The sequence below is a fragment of the Centruroides sculpturatus genome, unplaced genomic scaffold (assembly GCF_000671375.1).
Source record: "Centruroides sculpturatus isolate CEXI.00-Female unplaced genomic scaffold, Cexi_2.0 scaffold752, whole genome shotgun sequence".
Classification (NCBI taxonomy): Eukaryota; Metazoa; Arthropoda; class Arachnida; order Scorpiones; family Buthidae; genus Centruroides; species Centruroides sculpturatus.
In genome coordinates, this window is record NW_019384965.1 from 89,891 (window position 1) to 112,680 (window position 22,790).

The 22,790-nt window shown below is 33.3% G+C and overlaps 1 pseudogene; it reads right to left on the minus strand.

Annotated features, from left to right (window-relative positions):
• The window catches only part of LOC111632507, a 95,617-nt pseudogene that overhangs the window by 10,528 nt on the left and 62,299 nt on the right, over window positions 1-22,790 (minus strand).

Below are 22,790 nucleotides of genomic sequence, written 5' to 3' on the forward strand. Positions count from 1 at the left end.
ATTCTTACTTTAGTAACGAAAAGTCCCACTACCGAGAATGCACTTTCCGATTTAATTGATGTTAGTGGAATCTTCTTTGATGCATTTAAGAGAATACAGATGTTTTTTTCACTTATAGCCTGGAAAATTTCGAGATAGTAGTACTTCTTTTGCTGTCTAGTATTCTTGATTTGTCTACCTCGGCTGCTTTAATAGAAACATCATAGCCCGATAATTCGGCAATTCGTTTGGCTTTAATAATCTGGTTTACAAAGAAAAACTTCATACTTGCAAACTTCGTACTCGTTTGTATCCTTCCCCAATTTGCACAACCTGGCGTTACACAGTTATCGAATCTACCGGGCATGGTTAAAAATTAAGACAGCGTAAGCACAATTGTTCCAGATATTACAGGTTCCGAGAAGTAAAGAATTTTCAGAGTCATGCCACAAATAAGCTACGTACTGATTATTGACCATTTGTGACATGCCATAAGAAACAAAAATTAACTAATAAGTAGGTTTAAAATTAATAAATACAAATATATTCTGACATAATTAACTCATAAGCTACTTTCTATTTGCAAAATTTCCTCAACCTTAACACAAAATTAGAAAAAAGTGAATTTTTAAGAAATTTGCAGGATTTTCCGGATTAAAAAACAACCGGGATCTCCTTTGAGAAACCCTAATTCAAATATAAAACAAAATTTCAGAGTTTTATGCTATTAAAACACAGGAGGATCGGAAAAAAGTATATATAAAAAATTCTACTGAATAAAAAACAAAAAAGCCTGTAGCGTTTAAAAAATTTTACTGATGTCAAATCGGTCAACAGAAGTTTAGAACGATTTAATTAATTTGATAAAAACTCCTATAGAAAATAGCGCAATTAATTAGCTAATTAATAAAACATTAAAAATTTTCGCGCCAAAAATAATTAAACAAATCGGCATAGGTCATACATATATAACAATATGTACTGGTCTATTCATTTGTAACGCTATGTAAACTGCCCAAGTTACCTCGGGATTGGGAGGGAATAATATAGCTATAGCTATATAGAAATTCATAAACATGGAAGTATGCTGATCACAGGAATGAAACACGTGTGAGAAAGTGGTGTTTAATACAGAGATCGCCAAAGTAGTGGTCTGCGAGAAAATTTCGCTGGTCCCCAGAAAAATGTGGAATATGCTTACTCATCACGTTGTTTTAAGATGCATTGAAACATAATTCAATTCATAACAATACGTGAAAAGTTATAAAAACTCGTAGAATATAATCATTGTCTTTATATCGATATATCACGTACAAACAGTGTTTCGTTTCCACCAATTCACGTGCGAAGAAGTATTTACTTTCGACACTTGGGGCATCACCGTTGCCGGTTTGATATACTTAAACCATTTTTTAATTGTTTTGTTTTTACAGTTTTTGTTTATTTTATTATGGTTTATTAATAAAGCTTTCGTAATTTGGTTACAATTAATAGTTTCATTTTATTAACTAGGTACATTTTATGTGTTCTTAATCACAATTTTTTTTATAAATACATTTAACACAAAAAATCCTATTAGTGGTCCGCGAGGTCAAAAAATTTGGTGACCACTGTTTTAATGTTTAATTGACGAAGATAATGAGTGACTGCAGAAGAGTATGGTCCCACAAGCTGTGTTTGTTTCCTAAATTTGGCTGGGACATTTTCAACTATCCACTATACGGTCCCAACCTGTCCCCCAGTGACTTTCACTGTCCCAAGCCAAAAGGTGGATTTGGAACATTTTGGAATGAATGACAAGATGAAAAAAGCTATTATTAACTGGCTGAAAGGATTGGCAGTGGAAGTCTATGACAAAGTAATCCAAAAACTAGTGTTGTACTACAAGTACTTAAATTGTAATGGTGAGTATATAAAAAAAATCCAGCAACGAGTTACTTAACATTCCTGGCAATATTTGGTGGAACCATCTGTTCTATTATTAAAAACTTTTGTCATTTTATAATAGTTAAAAATAAAAAGCTTAATTCTGAGGGTAGGGATGGTTTATAAAAAATTTAAATGCTAATAACAAATAAAATTGTCATTAAGTCCAACCTCACTCAAGATATGACACATGACTCCCTAGACCTTTAATCACCAAAATTTAATAACATCAATTCCCCTAAGCTCCATGAAATTTTTGACAAAAAGCACAGGAGTTAAGCTTCAGATGGGGTGAACAAAACTGTGGCCCCACATACACTGACATCCATATATACAGAATATTATCCCCAAACTTTTTCATAGATGTTTCAAGGTCATCTGAGTCCAAAAATGTAAAAATCTTAAGGGGTCATTTTTTCGACTAATCACCATACTTTCCCTCTGTTTACTTAAAAATTTTAAGTAATTAATTGTCATTTGATTTTAAAAAATGAAAAAAATAGTAATATTCTTTATTTTGGATGCCCTCGTATAATTAACAGTTGTTCTTTAGAATAACCTGGTTAGTTTTGATTTTCAAATACTTTATGTTGGAGTCTTGCATGATTCAATATTAAACCAAGATCAAACAATAGACAAAAAAGAGCATGGCCAAAATAGCAACTTTTTGATTGGCTAAGAAGTGGTATCTAGTTGATGTGATGTGATGTATTTAGGGTAGTCGCACCAGTAAATGACCAACTAAACACCTTGATAAGGAGATTTGAATATAATCACTTAACAAACAGACATTTAACATAAGTAATGGTCATTGCTGGTTACCAAGAACTCTCACTACTCATTCAAAAAGTGAATTTTTAATTTTTTTTAATATTGATTAAATTAATGACAAGATGTTTTTAAAATTTAAAAATCACTAGTGAATGATCATATGGCTCTAGTAGTTGACCAGTTGAGGGCTAGTGAATGACTGCAAGTGACTAATAATGAATAATTAGAGTTTTAGGGTACTATATGCAATTTTATACCATTGTATACCATATATTTGTTGGCAATTTTATGTAATTCAGTCATGTAATTTCAGATTAAGAAATTGAAATAAAAATATTAAATTTTAGAAAAGGTCTGAGGCGCTAGCACCTACAGTCGCCACCAGAGGGCTTCCCGTCGATGACGTGAGCGTTTCGTCAGACGACCACGCTTATTCGACCTGCCACGACACAGTTCAGGTGTGTTCGACAAGAGCTCCGCTACTTACGACTAAACAAAGGATTGTAGTGCCAATCGACCATCGTCCACGTTGGTGCCTACAGGTCTTTAATTCAAAAATATCATACATACAATGTTATAGAAATTATCAGTTTGATAATCCATACAAAAATGTGTTTCATAAATTAGAAAATTATTATTGCAATATTGCCTAATTTATCTGATTGTTATCCGATGCAATGGCTTTCTTGAAATTTGATAGAAAATGAGATTCCACTTGATTTGTTATCATTTGCAGTGCCATGTTACGCAAATTCATGCTATATGAAACAAAGGACTAATACAAATACAATTATGTTCCAGAAGTTAACAAAAGTGTACTGTTCATTTTCATTACTAAGAGAAATTGTTATGTTTATTAAAGTAATCAATAATTAACTATCATAATTAAAAGTATTGTGTTACATGTTAATATTAATTTTAGTCAAAGGAGGGTATTTTGTTTTTTACAAATTATTGTCATCATCTGAGCTTTTTTGTTGATCTTTATCAGAAATATCGGTAACATCTTCAATTTTTTAAATTTTTACCATAAAAATCTTTGTTGGTAAAATTTTTACCATAAAAATTTTACCAATTTGTCATACATAAATGTGTGACAAAATAAAAGTAAGAAATGTTGTTAATCAAAAATTTGTCCTAGCTGTTCATGTTTGTTCAATCGAAGACTAAGCAATTTATTTTCCAGAATTTGTGTTTGAATACCAAATTGTTTGAGTACCAAGATACCACTGTATTTCGTTTGTCATTTTTACAAATGATTACTTACCTGTGTTGAAAAAAAGTTTAACAACACTTAACTAAAATGTTTAAATTAATCTCTGTATTTAGTAAAGTTTAGCTATAAAAACAAAACACAGTCTTGGAGTCTAAAGTCTGAAAGCAACAACGATGACACCAGGTTGATAGGAAATCTAGAACAAGGAAGAAACAAATTGCTCTATCAATTTTCATTAAAGTATACCTGAAGAAAGGCACAAAACCAAATGAAAATTTCACTATTCTAAAATCCATGGGAAAATTTGAGACAGCATGCATGCTTACTTGAATAAAAATGTATCAAATAACAGGGTTTATACTTAAAAATTGTGAAATTTTGTACGGAGGATTTTCAAAACCATGTTAGAGCAAAACTGGAAGTTGTGTTGTATGGGGAATATCCCCAATTATCAAACCATGTTGTACGTGGGATACCTGTATGACATAATTATGGAGAGTAGAGACACCTAGAGCAACGGTGGGCAGCTACGGCCCGCGAAAAGTTTCTATCCGGCCCGCGAGATGTTTAGAAGAAATTATAAATAAATATTTTTCGATGTAATTCGTCTAGTTTAAATTGAATATTATTTTCTGAAGTGTTGCGGCAGCAATGACAGGAAAAAATAGGGGAATCATTTCCTTATTCAAACAAAGAATGGGAGAACAGAATTNGCCCGCAGAAAAAACGTAAAATTTATTCTGGCCCATGTTATAAAAAAGGTTGCCCACCCTTGACCTAGAGTATCAATGTTTTAGTAAACAAGTGCCATTTTTTTTATGACAACAATTAAATTAATTAAATGACAGCTTAATTAAATGAACACAAGACCGATCCAAGCAAGGATCAGAAGCTTTTTCTTGTGTAGTATATTACCAGAATGATGAACAGATAGGGAATTTCACACTAAGTGCTCTGGCTAAGTTTGGTACATCCAGAAACCCTAGTGACAGAACACTTAGAAGGTAAGAAAATGAGACTTTTTCATTTCTGAATGTTAATGTCAAATTTTAAGTTCTTATATCTCATATACTAAACAAAGTAATATGATGTCAATAGGGTGATTTAAAAGTTCCTTGAACATGGTACCCTAGATCAGCGGTCCCCAACCTTTTTATCGCTGCAGACTGGTCAACATTTGATATTTTACCACGGCCCACTGAGGAGGGACATTTGATTGTTTATATTTTAGATTGATTTAATTTAATAATTTTAATTTAATTGTATTTAAACATGCCTTCAAAATAAAATACAGTTACACCAAAAAATGAATATAATGTGATTTAACATTTTAACTCACTAGAACACTAAATCAATGAGAACCCTGAGCTTGTTTTTTTGCAATAAGATGGTTCCGTCTGGGGGTAATAGGAGACAATGACACCCGAAGTGTGTTTCTTATGTCCAGTTTATTCCGTTGTTCCGTCGTCCATTAAAAGCTGCACAAACCCGAGAGAAATACACCATAGTAAATAAAATGGAAATACCAGTAATTTAATGTTCCTTGGGCGGCTCGGTACCATTTGATCCACGGACCGGTACGGGTCCGGAGGTTGGGGAATAGAAATTATCAGTTTGATAATCCATACAAAAATGTGTTTCATAAATTAGAAAATTATTATTGCAATATTGCCTAATTTATCTGATTGTTATCCGATGCAATGGCTTTCTTGAAATTTGATAGAAAATGAGATTCCACTTGATTTGTTATCATTTGCAGTGCCATGTTACGCAAATTCATGCTATATGAAACAAAGGACTAATACAAATACAATTATGTTCCAGAAGTTAACAAAAGTGTACTGTTCATTTTCATTACTAAGAGAAATTGTTATGTTTATTAAAGTAATCAATAATTAACTATCATAATTAAAAGTATTGTGTTACATGTTAATATTAATTTTAGTCAAAGGAGGGTATTTTGTTTTTTACAAATTATTGTCATCATCTGAGCTTTTTTGTTGATCTTTATCAGAAATATCGGTAACATCTTCAATTTTTTAAATTTTTACCATAAAAATCTTTGTTGGTAAAATTTTTACCATAAAAATTTTACCAATTTGTCATACATAAATGTGTGACAAAATAAAAGTAAGAAATGTTGTTAATCAAAAATTTGTCCTAGCTGTTCATGTTTGTTCAATCGAAGACTAAGCAATTTATTTTCCAGAATTTGTGTTTGAATACCAAATTGTTTGAGTACCAAGATACCACTGTATTTCGTTTGTCATTTTTACAAATGATTACTTACCTGTGTTGAAAAAAAGTTTAACAACACTTAACTAAAATGTTTAAATTAATCTCTGTATTTAGTAAAGTTTAGCTATAAAAACAAAACACAGTCTTGGAGTCTAAAGTCTGAAAGCAACAACGATGACACCAGGTTGATAGGAAATCTAGAACAAGGAAGAAACAAATTGCTCTATCAATTTTCATTAAAGTATACCTGAAGAAAGGCACAAAACCAAATGAAAATTTCACTATTCTAAAATCCATGGGAAAATTTGAGACAGCATGCATGCTTACTTGAATAAAAATGTATCAAATAACAGGGTTTATACTTAAAAATTGTGAAATTTTGTACGGAGGATTTTCAAAACCATGTTAGAGCAAAACTGGAAGTTGTGTTGTATGGGGAATATCCCCAATTATCAAACCATGTTGTACGTGGGATACCTGTATGACATAATTATGGAGAGTAGAGACACCTAGAGCAACGGTGGGCAGCTACGGCCCGCGAAAAGTTTCTATCCGGCCCGCGAGATGTTTAGAAGAAATTATAAATAAATATTTTTCGATGTAATTCGTCTAGTTTAAATTGAATATTATTTTCTGAAGTGTTGCGGCAGCAATGACAGGAAAAAATAAGGGAGTCATTTCCTTATTCAAACAAAAAATNAATTTCAAAGGGGGTTTTAAATTGGCTTTTTTATAAACTTTTTTTTTTTAATTTTCAGTTTTAATTTTATAAGCATTTTGAAATTTTATGTAATAGTAATTTATTCTGAAATGTAGAAATTTATCTTTTTCAGGAGTTAAGACAGAAGTTTGGTCATAAGTTACAATTGCCTGATTTGCTCATTAAGCCAGTACAACGTATTATGAAATATCAATTGCTGCTCAAGGTAATATTTATATTAATATTTGCAATATATTTTTTAATTTTTAGTCATAAACATATTTTACATCTCATAGGAAATAAATGAAGGATCCAACTAATATGGTACAATTATATAGAAGGTGTAATTCTTCTCTATTTTAAATGAAAACATGCTTGTAATTTTTCTCCATGTGACAAAAATTTTCTAAATATCAATATTTCTATTTACAAGTCAACCATCACTAATCCAGCACTAATTTCAACTAGTATAATTTTAAATTTCTTGGGTCACTTCACCAACTATCTGCTACTGTTTGATGGGTCTGAGGGTTTTTCTAGATGTATGATGATTTTTTTTATGATAATGACAGAATATACAGTAATATGACAAAGGAGTTTTCATTAAAATTTTCTTAACCAACTTTTACTGATTTACTAAGTTATTTAAATGTAGGATAAGGTAGTTAGCTGTTGGGTTAAGGTTAAATAGATCACAGTGTGGTTAGGTCTTCTAACCCAGCGGTCCCCAACCTTTTTATCGCCGCGGACCAGTCAATGTTTGATAATTTTACCACAGCCCGCTGAGGGGGGACGTTGATTGTTTATATTTTAGATTGTTTTGGTTTAATAATTTTAATTTAATTGTATTTAAACATGCCTTCAAAATAAAATACAGTTACACCAAAAAATGAATATAATGTGATTTAACATTTTAACTCACTAGAACACTAAATCAATGAGAACCCTGAGCTTGTTTTTTTGCAATAAGATGGTTCCGTCTGGGGGTAATAGGAGACAATGACACCCGAAGTGTGTTTCTTATGTCCAGTTTATTCCGTTGTTCCGTCGTCCATTAAAAGCTGCACAAACCCGAGAGAAATACACCATAGTAAATAAAATGGAAATACCAGTAATTTAATGTTCCTTGGGCGGCTCGGTACCATTTGATCCACGGACCGGTACGGGTCCGGAGGTTGGGGACCACTGCCCTAGATGATCACCACCATGACAACTTGAGCCCTGAAATTTCAGTTTTGACTCCTGAAAGTCTAAGAAATTTTGAAAACTTTTTCAAAGCTAATCCAAGCAGTTCCATTAGGAAGGCAGCAGAAAGAAAGACTGGCCATCGACAAAGTATCTCTCTGCATTATTCTTAAACATTTTCTCGAGGTGCATGCTTACAAATTTACCATTCATCAGAAACTTAGCCAAGGTGTGATAGCAACTCCTGTGAACTTTACTAATAAATGATGGAAATGCTTGAGAATGGAATATTAGATGCCAATAAAATAATATTCGTGGACAAAGCACATTTTCATCTTGATGGCTTATGTTAATAAGCAAAACTTTCAATTATGGGGAACATCAAATCCACAAGTCACTGTGTCCAGTGAAGATTACAGTATGGGTTGCAATTATGTCAAGTATCACATACTTAAATTTCATTGAGACTCCAGCCAGTCACAGATCCCATATATAAAAGTTTCTTGGAGACCAAATTTTTCCTTTTCCCTTATTTTGTCCAGAAATATCACTATGCACGATGACACTACTCCCCACTGCACCCAAGAGTGTTTGAAAGCATTTTCAACACATATCAGGATCATGTTACTGGATTAAGTTACCCAAAATTTGTGGGTAGTGATGTTGAATTGTCTTCTTACTACAGTCCTGACTTAAACCCATGTGACTTTTTTCTCTGGGTTATATCAAAGATAATTGTTAGAAGGGCCAAAGAATGCAGAACAATTAAAGACTGCAATTAAAAAGGTTGTTAATAAGACATGCTAGAAAGAGTTTCCAGATTTTTGAAAAAAAAGGCTGTTAATAAGACATGCTAGAAAGAGTTTCCAGATTTTTGAAAAAAAGACTTGAATTTTGTGCTGAATCAGATGGAGGCAATTTGAAAAAATCTACCATTAAAATGAATTTAATACTGTATAATGTGCTTTTGGTTTGATTAAAATCTGTTTGTTCATTAACAAGACAGTTATTGTCATGTTTGATTTAATCAAAACATTTGAAGTGAAATTACTAATACAAATTTTTAATTGTGATGTTATTTCCAATACTTTCAAATATTTTCCAAATACAAAAAAATTCTTTACAGATTTAGATTCTAATGAAAAACTAGATAAAGTTAAATTGACTTGAATTTTCTGCAATTATTGAATCAATAACTAATGAATTTTCTTCAAGATTTATGCAGTTTAGACAATTTGCAAAAGCATCAAAATTTATTTTGCATCCAAATACAATATCAGTTAATAAGCTGTTTGGCATTTTCAAGTGGCTGAATTTAGAAGATTAGAAATACAATTAATTGATTTCCAAACAAGTTCTATATGGAAACAAAAATTTGTAGATTTGAAAAACAAATTGGAAATAATTGAAAATAAATAATTATTCACCTAATCAAAAAGATGAAATAATGAGAATTTGGAATGCAATTCCTAAAACTTTTAAGTTGTTTAAAAAACTAGTGACAGCTACTTTATCAATTTTCTCTTTAACTTTTGTGAGTCATTATTTTCCCAAATAAATTTTATAAAAGACACTAAGAAATACAATGACTAAAAATGACAAAATATTAACCTAATATAAAATATTTGACGTCTAATATACAACAGTAAAAATCTCATTAATACATTTGTAATTAATATTAATTTCTATTGATTTAATTTTTAAGCTTGTTTCAATAAAATTCTGCTGAAATTAATTTTTCCTTATTAAGAACTATCAGGCACATCAGTAACTCTAATTATATTATTTGTAAATTTTTGGCACACACAAAAAGGTTTGCCCACCATTCACTATACTGTCACTGAGCTTTACAACCATCAGTACAAATTATAGGAATACTTCTATTTTAATTAAGGAACTCTCTCAGCTTAGATTATTAGAACATTTTATATTTTAATTTTCTTGAAACACACTAAACTAATTAACTCACAATGCCAAAGATTTACACATAGTGGTTGTTGAATAGTTCTGATTTTCCACTTGTACAAATGTTCTATCAAAGTTTACTTAATAATTAGCTAGCAGATAATGAAAATTTTAATTTAAATAATGTTATATACAGTCGATCCCCCTATAACACGGTAGATACGTTACATTCTTTATGAAATTCATGTTTTACGAGTCCTTAAATACATGAGCCAATCACAGCCCGGCACGTATGCAGTTACGGACTACAGCTGTTTGAAAGGTTTTCTTCCATAAAATTAATTGATTCTAGACTAATTTGACTCAACATTTCCAAAACACATATAATTTTTTTATAAACAAAAAATTGTAAGATTACTTACCAAGTGTGCACCATTCAACAACACCATTGCTTAATTTAAGCTTGTTTTTGTCATGGAGCGGCACATCAAATGGGGTGCGCATGTTTTCTGATAAGTTATTTTTCTGTGAAAAATTCGCTGAACTTTGGAGACATCATTAATATAAATATAATTTTTATGGATGTTAAATAATAAATGGTTTTTAGTAGGTCCGCTACTTGTTTAAACTCAACGGTTTGTGCAATATCCACTATTAGTCTAAATTTGACCAATCCTGTTGTGACATAAGTCGGAGATGACGTTTTACCGAATTATACGAGTCTCTTTTAGCATGTTTATACGAATACGGTCGCAATTTTTTCTCTGTTATATACAAATCCAAATTATATGAACCTGTTTTATAGGGGAGTCTACTGTATTTAATTTAGAGATTTTATTCATTTTCCAGTTTTATATTCTAGAATTTCTTATGTAAAATAATTTCAATCACAACTGTTAACTAAACACTTAACATCAAAAATCCAGCATGGAAAAATACTTTAAGTAAATGAACACTTTCAACTGTCGTAAATAGTCATCATTGTATTTTAAGTGATTAAATATGAACAGAGATTGCAATTAGAATATAATATTAAAAGTTTTTATTGAATTTTTTAATTTAATTTTTAAATAAAAAAAAATTAATGTTCCTTTTTATTTAAAAATTATATTCAAATTGCAATCTCCATTTCAATTTAATCAGTTAAAAACATGATGACTATTTAAGACAGTTGAAAACATTTGTTTGCTTTAATAAGCAAACAAATTCTTTTTCCTTGTATTTGTTTTTCATTGATAAATTTTCGGTGTTAGTTTGTTATTTGAACTGCATCCAGTTGTGTAAGCAGTTTATTTGTACAACTTTTAATTTCAAGTTCTGTATAAATTTTAAACAGAACTTGAAATTAACAGACAAATTACTGTCTGATGGACTAAAACAATCAATTGATTTTACCATTATATTATACTATTTTAATTAGTTTTAATTTTAGTATTTTATTTAATTAATAGAATAATTGTATACACAGTGCACTGAGTCATTTGTAATTATTTTAATCTAAACTGTGCTTATTGCAATATTTTAGGTGTTTATTTAATACTATATGTCTAACCTTCAATGGACTGATGAGGGATCTGAGTACCCAAAATGCATTCCCTATATTAATTAAAGCTATATTTGAATATCTTGTGATTGGTTATTTAGTGATTGTATTCCTTCTCATCTTGATATGATAAGCCCTTTTAATTATAGCCATAAATAATAAGTTAATCATTTAATGCATATAACTATGCATTAAATGATTAACTTTGGGGCTAGAAGTATATTTAATTTAATTATTAAATTTTAAATGATTTTAGAACATTATAAAGTAATTTACAATTGTAAATTCTAGTTTGTTCTAAATTCTGGACAAAAAGCTGATTATGTACAGTACCAAAATTGGGGCTTAAAATGTTACTTTTTAAATTAAACTATTGATTTCTTCAACTAAAAAATTTATTTATTATATTTTGAACATAGTGCCAAGTTTCAAACAATTCTTTAATATTATAAATCTTTTCTGAATGCCAGTTCAAATTTTGGATGTCTTCCAAGTAAATCCAAAAGGTCTTTAGTTAAAAATTATTTTATTTTACTCAATATAAACTATTATTATTAACTCACTTGCCACTTGATCCAAGAATCTCTCCAACTATTAAATTTGACACACCAATTCCTATCATCTGAAGTGAAGTAGTAATTCCCATTGCTGTGCCAATGGTAGCTTGTGAAACTACTAATGGTATTGAGGGCCACATACTTGCCTATAAATAAATCATCAATAAGTTAATTATGATTTAAAGAATGATTATTGTATAATTTAAATACTTACTGCTGCAATAGAATATGTTATGCCTAACCATATAGTTGACACTAATGGATGAACACTGGTAAAAGCTAATAATGCAAATACTGGTATGCTAAGAGCTCCAGAACTTATAGCTAATATTCCTCTTTTACCAACAAAATCCTAAAAAATTACTTGTATTTAAAACAAAAATTTATGGACATTGTTTAGTATTTTGAACAGAATACTTACAATAATACCTCCAAGAAATGGTGATAAAACCATAGATACATCATAAACTGCTCCAGCTATGTAAGATGCAGTATCTTGATTATAGTTATATTTATCCTGAATAAATTCACTAAAGAAAAATGTATATTTTATGTAATTATTATTAAACTATCATTTTTTAGATTTTAAAACAGCAGAATCGAATCACTTTAGGATTTAACTGTAACAATAACAAAAACTGACTGATAATATTAATTAAGCAGGGAAAATAAGCAACTAAAACACAATCTTACCAATTAACTCAGTTACTTTCTACCAGATCATTGGCCAATTGTGTATAAACTGTTAAATTAAATGATATAAATTTTCTTGTTTTAATCTATTTGTACACTAGCTCTTATCTTAAAATATATGAGATACAAATTTATGAAATTTTTGTCTTAAGGCAGGTGCTAATGACTCAATTTTGCATCATCACATAATTCCATAAAGATCACTCAAAATGAAAAACTTTTTATTTTTAATCAGTGTATTACAATGATATATTTTATGAAAAAAATGCAACTTTTTACTCAATGGCAACAGCAAAAGTGCTAACTGGAATCATTAACATTACATTTATACACAGTAGATTATTTGTACTGTGACAACTGTTCATCATTTCTATATATAAAATTAAATTGTTGGTTATAAAGCCTTAGTTTATAAGCTTCTAGAATGTTCCATTGCCTGTTATTGCGTGGAGGGGAAATAAACCCAGTGGGGGAGCAGGAAAGGTATATTGACTCGTGATTGAAAGAGCAACTGTTTTATTTTCAGTGCCATCATGGGAAGAACATGAGACAACCAGCGACAACGAGACTGTGCAAAGGAAGAGTTACAAAAGTCAATAGACTCTGCTCCAATCGACGAGATGACCAGGAGAAGACTGATTACACAACAAAAATTTGAAGAACTTTTCACATACTATAGCCTTCTCTCCCCCATATTTTTGAACATCTACTGATGGTAGTATTGTTTTGTAAGAAAATTCATGGATTAAATTGATAACATAGTTGCAATTCATCCAAGACTGCATATTACTCAAATAAACAAAACTTACTCTAACACCTTGTAAACGTGCAGCCAAATTTATTAACTTCCTAACATTTTCAGCCATGTTAAATGACCTTTATCAAGAAAAGAAAATCATTTTTAAGAAACAGACAGCTCAAATGCTTTTTACATTACTATATGCCATTCTTATGTTATATGTTATATTTCAGGCGTCTTAATTTCTTTTTAATATTTGTGGTTATTTTCTCTTTATGGTCCCGATTTTATTTTATTTTTATGCTTTTTATTTTATCTTCATGTTTTAATATTAGCTATTGATAAAGATGGCACACCTAATGTTCAATAGAATATCAAAAATGTTCGAAAAGCCTATTCGTTTATGCAAATGTACTGTGTTCGAATTTTAAAGTTTTTTCTTGATAAAGGTCATTTAACATGGCCGAAAACGTTAAGACGTTAATAAATTTGGCTGCATGTTTACAAGGTGTTAGAGTAAATTTTGTTTATAACATAGTTGTTGCAAAAAGATGAAATGACCGATTGTGACAGAAATCTAAAGGGTTGTGCTTTTTGAATACCCTCTAATTATTGAGTGTAAAGGATTTGATGTTAACTCAACTCTGAGTTGAGAAAATAAAAACTTACATTAAGTAAACTTACTGCTGGTCATTAAAAATGCTACACCAAGAAGGAGAGCAAATAGCAAAATCATATTTATTGTACTGTATAATGGGAGAAATACATGATTAAATTGACAGGTAATTTTGAGGTACAGAACATGCAGAAATTGTAAGGTCACCGACTTTTAGGGGCAATACGTTAATTGCGCATCAGGAAAACCTAGGGTCAAATCGTATGTGGGTGGTGGCGGTAGGAGACAAAGATGACAAGAACACAAAACCGTTTATTTTTGACATAAAGTTAACTTACATAATGGGAATAACAATAACTAGTATTGCTGGACATCAGATGCTAGATATTGGTGGGTGCCCCGGGGCTTCCTCTATGAAGAGTTCGATGGTTGACAGGTGATGGTTGCAGTTCTCACTCACATTGTTCGGCAGGCAGAAAACTTAGGCAGGTCCGACTGGCCGGTCAACGGAGGTCCTGGAGTCTTTGGAACACTTATTCAGAGAAGAGTTTGACGGAGAATGGGTGATGTCCTGTGTTCGGATTCACACTCAGTTCCTCTGAGTAGGCGGAGAAGTTTGGACGGATGTGGCTGGTAAGTGCACAGATGACTTGAAGTCTTCTAGGCATGCATCTTGGGGAGAATCGGCCTTTTGTCCTTGAGATTTGGGGGTTTTATAAGATTTTCCCCAAATCTCACCCTTTTGATTGGTCCCGTTTACCTTCTCCCTTACCCCGATTGGTCATTCTTTTGTTTCTAGGCGAAACTCGAGACCGATCCGGGTCGGGAAAAGGTTGGAGAGGTGATGATGGAGATTTTTACAGTTCGTGCTCGTATTTTACTCCATTATGGCTCTTCTCTCTGACATCTTTGAACTTAAACGGTCCACCAGATGTTCTTGTGGCCATTTATCCCCTACTGCATTCAGACTTAACAGATGTTCCTTTTGTTCTTAAATCCCCCCTTTTCTTGATTGTTTCGACCCAACACTTGTTCATGAGCATCTCGACAAAGCTCTCTTTCTCTGTCGACATTCTCCCCTGCCGTTTATCATCGCGTCGCGTTTGTTTTACATTACGTAAGAAAGTTTCTGTCCCATCTGGGTTCTGTCATTAACACCCTCTTCCTGATTCTATCTTCGAAACTCTCTGACTTAGGAGTTTCATAATTAGTCGCAATTTCGGCATGCTTTTACGACCCTCACAAAATCAGTACCAAGAGCAGCCATCTCTGGCAGCAATAACAGCTGTAATCTGGCTGGGCATAGAGTCGAACAGAGTTTGGCTGGCAGGTACAGGCACAGCAGTCCATGCAGTTTCAACTGTATTCCAGAGTACATCTATCGTACTGGCTGGCGAATGGTGGTGTGCCAGTTTTTCGGCAACCATTGACCAGACATTCTCAATTGGTGACAGATCTGGAGAACATGCTGTCCAGGGCAACAGCCAAATACTCTCTGTATTCAGAAAGGTCAGGATGGCATGGGCAACATGCAATCATGCATTGTCCTGTTGAAAGGTAGTGTGACAGAGGCCTCAAAGATAGGACACAGCAGAAGGCCTTAACACATCAGAAATGTAATGGCATCTGTCCAAATTACCAGCTATGCAAATAAGAGGTGACCAAGATATGCACCCAATGACACCCCATACCAACAATCCAGATGCTGAGCCTGCAAGATGATGAATGCAAACTGGCAATGATTGTTCTCCTCAGTGCCACTACACACTGATATGGCCATCATGATAGTGTAAGCAGAACCAGGCTTGTTTAAAAAGGTGTGACGCTACTCCTGTGTCCATATTCATTGCTGAATACATCATTGTAGGTTCACCTGTTTCTGCTGCAGCATCAAGGAAAGCTGCAGAAATGGTCACCATGCTGATAATCTGTGGTATTGCAAACCTTGTCACACTGTCTGTGCATCAGGTGTACAATTCAAGGTGTTCTTGATTGTACACCTGAATCAAGAACAACAAGGTGTGCAGAACACTTGTTGTTCTGAAAACAACAGAAGTTCTTGATTCAGGGTACATGATGTGGCTGTACAATCCCACAAGGCCATGTGGAAAAGATGTCTGTTCTCTCAGGTATTATTGACCAGGGGCTGCCAAGATCCCACACTGCATTCTGCATGGCCTTCCTGGACNCACCTAATGTTCAATAGAATATCAAAAATGTTCGAAAAGCCTATTCGTTTATGCAAATGTACTGTGTTCGAATTTTAAAGTTTTTTCTTGATAAAGGTCATTTAACATGGCCGAAAACGTTAAGACGTTAATAAATTTGGCTGCATGTTTACAAGGTGTTAGAGTAAATTTTGTTTATAACATAGTTGTTGCAAAAAGATGAAATGACCGATTGTGACAGAAATCTAAAGGGTTGTGCTTTTTGAATACCCTCTAATTATTGAGTGTAAAGGATTTGATGTTAACTCAACTCTGAGTTGAGAAAATAAAAACTTACATTAAGTAAACTTACTGCTGGTCATTAAAAATGCTACACCAAGAAGGAGAGCAAATAGCAAAATCATATTTATTGTACTGTATAATGGGAGAAATACATGATTAAATTGACAGGTAATTTTGAGGTACAGAACATGCAGAAATTGTAAGGTCACCGACTTTTAGGGGCAATACGTTAATTGCGCATCAGGAAAACCTAGGGTCAAATCATATGTGGGTGGTGGCGGTAGGAGACAAAGATGACAAGAACACAAAACCGTTTATTTTTGACATANACAGAAGTTCTTGATTCAGGGTACATGATGTGGCTGTACAATCCCACAAGGCCATGTGGAAAAGATGTCTGTTCTCTCAGGTATTATTGACCAGGGGCTGCCAAGATCCCACACTGCATTCTGCATGGCCTTCCTGGACCTATCAATTCCATATTCTCATGACAGTCATGGAATCACAACCAATGTGAGCAGCAATAGGATGGAACAATAAACCACAGTTCCTGTAGGCCACACTTCTACCATAATCAAACTCTGCCACATACTAGGTAGGCATTCCTCCTCCTTACACGAGGCATAACACTTACACAAGCAATCAATGTGCAAATGTGATTTCCATATGAGAAACCAGTTTTACAATCTTTCCTTTTATATAGACTGTAGATGGCCTTACTCCTACCTGCTTTACAAGCATGCGTTGAAATGCTAATCATTTGTATATCCCAGAATTCTGTACTTTTCATGCAAATTTCATGTTTGTTGCATGCTGCCTTCATGATGTAGCAATTTTAATGGCCAGCAGTGTAATATATTTTTAACTTTCATATTTTTATACTGATGATAAAAAATTATTATTAATTATCAAATCAAATAAAATGAAATAAAAAAGCAGGCAATTACAGTTTATTTTTGACATAAAGTTAACTTACATAATGGGAATAACAATAACTAGTATTGCTGGACATCAGATGCTAGATATTGGTGGGTGCCCCGGGGCTTCCTCTATGAAGAGTTCGATGGTTGACAGGTGATGGTTGCAGTTCTCACTCACATTGTTCGGCAGGCAGAAAACTTAGGCAGGTCCGACTGGCCGGTCAACGGAGGTCCTGGAGTCTTTGGAACACTTATTCAGAGAAGAGTTTGACGGAGAATGGGTGATGTCCTGTGTTCGGATTCACACTCAGTTCCTCTGGGTAGGCGGAGAAGTTTGGACGGATGTGGCTGGTAAGTGCACAGATGACTTGAAGTCTTCTAGGCATGCATCTTGGGGAGAATCGGCCTTTTGTCCTTGAGATTTGGGGGTTTTATAAGATTTTCCCCAAATCTCACCCTTTTGATTGGTCCCGTTCACCTTCTCCCTTACCCCGATTGGTCATTCTTTTGTTTCTAGGCGAAACTCGAGACCGATCCGGGTCGGGAAAAGGTTGGAGAGGTGATGATGGAGATTTTTACAGTTCGTGCTCGTATTTTACTCCATTATGGCTCTTCTCTCTGACATCTTTGAACTTAAACGGTCCACCAGATGTTCTTGTGGCCATTTATCCCCTACTGCATTCAGACTTAACAGATGTTCCTTTTGTTCTTAAATCCCCCCTTTTCTTGATTGTTTCGACCCAACACTTGTTCATGAGCATCTCGACAAAGCTCTCTTTCTCTGTCGACATTCTCCCCTGCCGTTTATCATCGCGTCGCGTTTGTTTTACATTACGTAAGAAAGTTTCTGTCCCATCTGGGTTCTGTCATTAACACCCTCTTCCTGATTCTATCTTCGAAACTCTCTGACTTAGGAGTTTCATAATTAGTCGCAATTTCGGCATGCTTTTACGACCCTCACAAAATCAGTACCAAGAGCAGCCATCTCTGGCAGCAATAACAGCTGTAATCTGGCTGGGCATAGAGTCGAACAGAGTTTGGCTGGCAGGTACAGGCACAGCAGTCCATGCAGTTTCAACTGTATTCCAGAGTACATCTATCGTACTGGCTGGCGAATGGTGGTGTGCCAGTTTTTCGGCAACCATTGACCAGACATTCTCAATTGGTGACAGATCTGGAGAACATGCTGTCCAGGGCAACAGCCAAATACTCTCTGTATTCAGAAAGGTCAGGATGGCATGGGCAACATGCAATCATGCATTGTCCTGTTGAAAGGTAGTGTGACAGAGGCCTCAAAGATAGGACACAGCAGAAGGCCTTAACACNACTAATTACATGGGATATAATAATATACTACACTAATAATGGATTTTTTCATACTTTTCAATTATCTGACTTTTCAATTATCCGACCAACCCCAGTCCCAAATTGAGTCGGACAATCGATGCACTACTGTATTATTACACATGCCTACTTAAATTTCAATCTTAGAAACTGGTAATTTTCCAATAATTCACCCCTCTCTATATAATCACATTAAGAGAAAGCTTTTATTCCCCTGTACTCAACATGAGTTTGGACACTGTCAGCTGGGTAACAGTGAGTGGATAATGGACTGGGTTACTGCTAACTGGGCACCAGACATCTGGACAACAAAATAAGAGTTGGATAATAGACAAAATACAAAATTTTTTTGGTTTCTTTATTAAAATCACTATTTTATCTATTAATTTACTTCCTAGTAAATTTAAATTACATTTTTTAAGAAAAAGTTAAATGAATTAAAAGAACAATTCTGTAATTAACAAACATTTCTACATGTTACACACATTATTTATTTTCTATTTACTTGTAAAAATAAATAAAGTTCAGAAAGACAGTTGATATCTACCATCAAAATTTGTAGGTTCACCTGTTTCTGCTGCAGCATCAAGGAAAGCTGCAGAAATGGTCACCATGCTGATAATCTGTGGTATTGCAAACCTTGTCACACTGTCTGNGTCATCTTTTTTAAGCTTATATATTCCAAATATAACTATTTTAACTTCATATTATCTATAAATACTAAATGAATTACCATAATTTCATGTGGTAATTCACAGGTTATCTGTATTTGTAAGTCAATTTGAAAGTGGATGTAAGATCAACTGATAGATAATCTTCATCACTATATAAAACTGATAGATAATCTTCATCATTATATAACTTACAATTACAAATTCATCAAAAAGCTTTTCTTTTGTCTCAATTTACCAAGAGCTTCTTTGGAAAATTTTACACAACGTAGACATTCAACTACCACTGATTTTTCCCAAAACTATGAAAGACATGTATATATGTAAATTCTTCGATCCTTTCAATTTCTACTTTAGAGTTGGCTGTTTGTCTGCTTTGGTCCCTAGACTAAGAATGTCTGTTCTCTCCTCTCTGTGTAATTGTGAGAGCCCTCATTCTTTATGAATCATTTTCTCATGAGAACAACCCTTTTGTTTTCTAACATCTTGACCTAGGATGAAACAGGTGTCTGCATATCTCTGTTTACTGTTCTACATATACATATCCTGCCTTTAGTCCCCTGTAACTTGTTTTCTGTATATCAATTCATGTTTTAATTTATACAGTAGAGCATCGATTATCCAACTCCCGATTAACCGTCACCTTGGTTAACCGACCACATTCTAGTCGGCAAATTCAAATGTCCGCTAGTGATGTGGTGCTACAATATTTGGCTACGTCTTGGCTACTTTAATATTATTTCTTTATATGTCATTGTTATTTTTAATATTGTATAATAAAAAATAGCCACAAAAACCAAATAACCAGAAGAGGTGAAAGAGCTAACATTTTTGCCTGTGTTGAAAAGGCATTATCAGTCTAAATGATCTGCAGCTGTTAAAACAACAAGGGATTGCCATACAAGTATGAAGAGGGAAGGTGATGTAAGAAAAAGAGAAGGAATGGAAGAGGATAGTAAATTCACAGTTCATAGAACAACTTCCACATAGGGGGAAAGGTATAATTTTGTAGTTTTTTTATATACAGTATATTATGTATGTTCCATGCTTGTGTGCTAGAAACAATTTGAATTCATTTAAAATATACATGTTTGAAATAATTTGTTACTACAGTATTTATTCTTAATAATGATTCATAGTGGTACATAGCCAAAAATTGGTACACACCACTTGAATACTTTTATGCACCTCAGGGTATGCATACCACACTTTGGAAAACACTGATTTATGGTCAGCTGTTGAACACATTGCCTTCAGGTTTTACACTGGACCACATTGAACCTCACTAAAGTATTTATATAGCGTGGATGTTTCTATAAATAAAATATTTGTTTCTTGTAATACCAAAAGTTCAAGAGGGATGAGTTTGTAGTACTGTACTATCGTATACCGGAGTATAACAGTTTTAGAAGTAGGGGTAAGATAATTAAGACAGGGCTGTACAGAAATAAAACAGACACAGAAATGATATAATTCTCAGGTTCAATTACAAAATTATATTTGGTTTATGGGCAATCCACGCTTTTTCCTAGCAAGTTACAAAGAACTTCCACCACAAACAGAATGAACCTTAAAGTTACAATCAACATCAATTTACATGACGCGATAATAAGAAATCACTAACTTAACGCTAATACAATCTAATTACAGAGACGGCTGTAGTTGACCTCTCTGTGCAATGTTTTTCCTCACGTACTGGGCTGATACCGCTTCCATGTGGTCTTTTCTCTTCCTTTTGAATAGGATTACTTAACGTATTAGAGTCTCTTGTTTCATTTCCTCTATTCTGTGGCACACCAATCATTTCTGGTCCGATCGGGATGAGATCCAGGAGACAAAAGGTCCCTTCTACATGTGGTCTCCTCCATTTATACCTCCCACCATCGACATGACATGATAACCTATGTCAGTGCAAAGGGGCCAATCACAAGCACGCACTACTATTCCACAAGATGCAATGCATATAACGAAATGAATTTACATAAAAAAACCTGATATGCGACAATATGACTTGCAATTACAAATAAACCCGATATGCAACAAATGTGAATATGGTATATAAATATATATATATACAATGACAATATTAATGTATAATTAGTGGTGATCACTACAAATTTCAGTAATAATTTTATTTTTATAAAAATGCCTTCTGCATGTCTTGTAATATCATCATACCAGATTTGATTGCATTTGAACTNCTCACCTGGATTCAATTCCAGAACCCTGAGAGCAATAGACTGACACCTTAACTGTCTTGGTCTTCCAGTCATTGTTGTACTTAAACTACAACAGCAATAATGCCTTGAGAGGTACTCTGTATTGAATGAACATGAAATATATGAAGTCCCTCCATATATCAGATACATACAGTAGTTTCTGCAACATTTCACTGATAACAGAATGCTTAGTTGTGCATTTCCTGCTGTAATCTACAGACTGGTGGTTACCTTGTTCTCCAGATATTAAACTGTGTGATTTCTGGTGTTGGAACACTTAGAAAGTGTGGTTTATCAAAGATATGTTGTAAATTTGACAGCTATGAAAGACAGTCTCACACTACATGTGAAAAACATCACAGAAATCAATTATGGCTGTTTCCTAAAGTTTAGACATTATGTACTCCTTTTCATATTTTTCAAGTACTTTCTTGTTTAAAAAATCTTTTACAAACTACTCAAAAAAGACTTACTACAACTTGAGTCAGAGATTTCATATAAAGTTGTTCATAAAGGATCTTTATAATACCACAAGCATGGAACTTATATAATATATATACAGCGGTACCTTGACTTACAAGTGTCCCAACTTACGAGTTTTTTGAGATACAAGCCATCTCTCAGCCAATTTTTTGCTTTGAGTTGAGAGCTAAAATTTAGGTTACAAGCCAGCTTCAGATACCCCATTGCTAGTTGGCACAGCAGATGCCATAGCAAACCACAGATTAACAAAAAGAAGATGGAAAACTGTCATAATTTCATCATTTTTGTTACTCTTCCAATGTTTGACAGGCTAGCTTATAGAAAAACACATGATCGAGTGACATAGGCATTAGTTCACTTCCATGTTATGTGCAGTGCAACCGTCTCTCATTTCTCAAATTTTCCATTTTTTCTTTCTTTATCTATGCAGCGAATGCCGCAACATCCACAAAACCAGTTTATTGCAGTACAGTCTATTAAAACAAAAAACTTTTCCTAACCTGTTACTGATGCATTCTCCTTCTATAAAAATTGTAACCAACAAAAATAGCTCTTTACTAACATTTTCAAACCCCTGTGATGGTTCTTCTTCAAAAATATCTGAAGAAGAACCATCATAGGGGTTTGAAAATGTT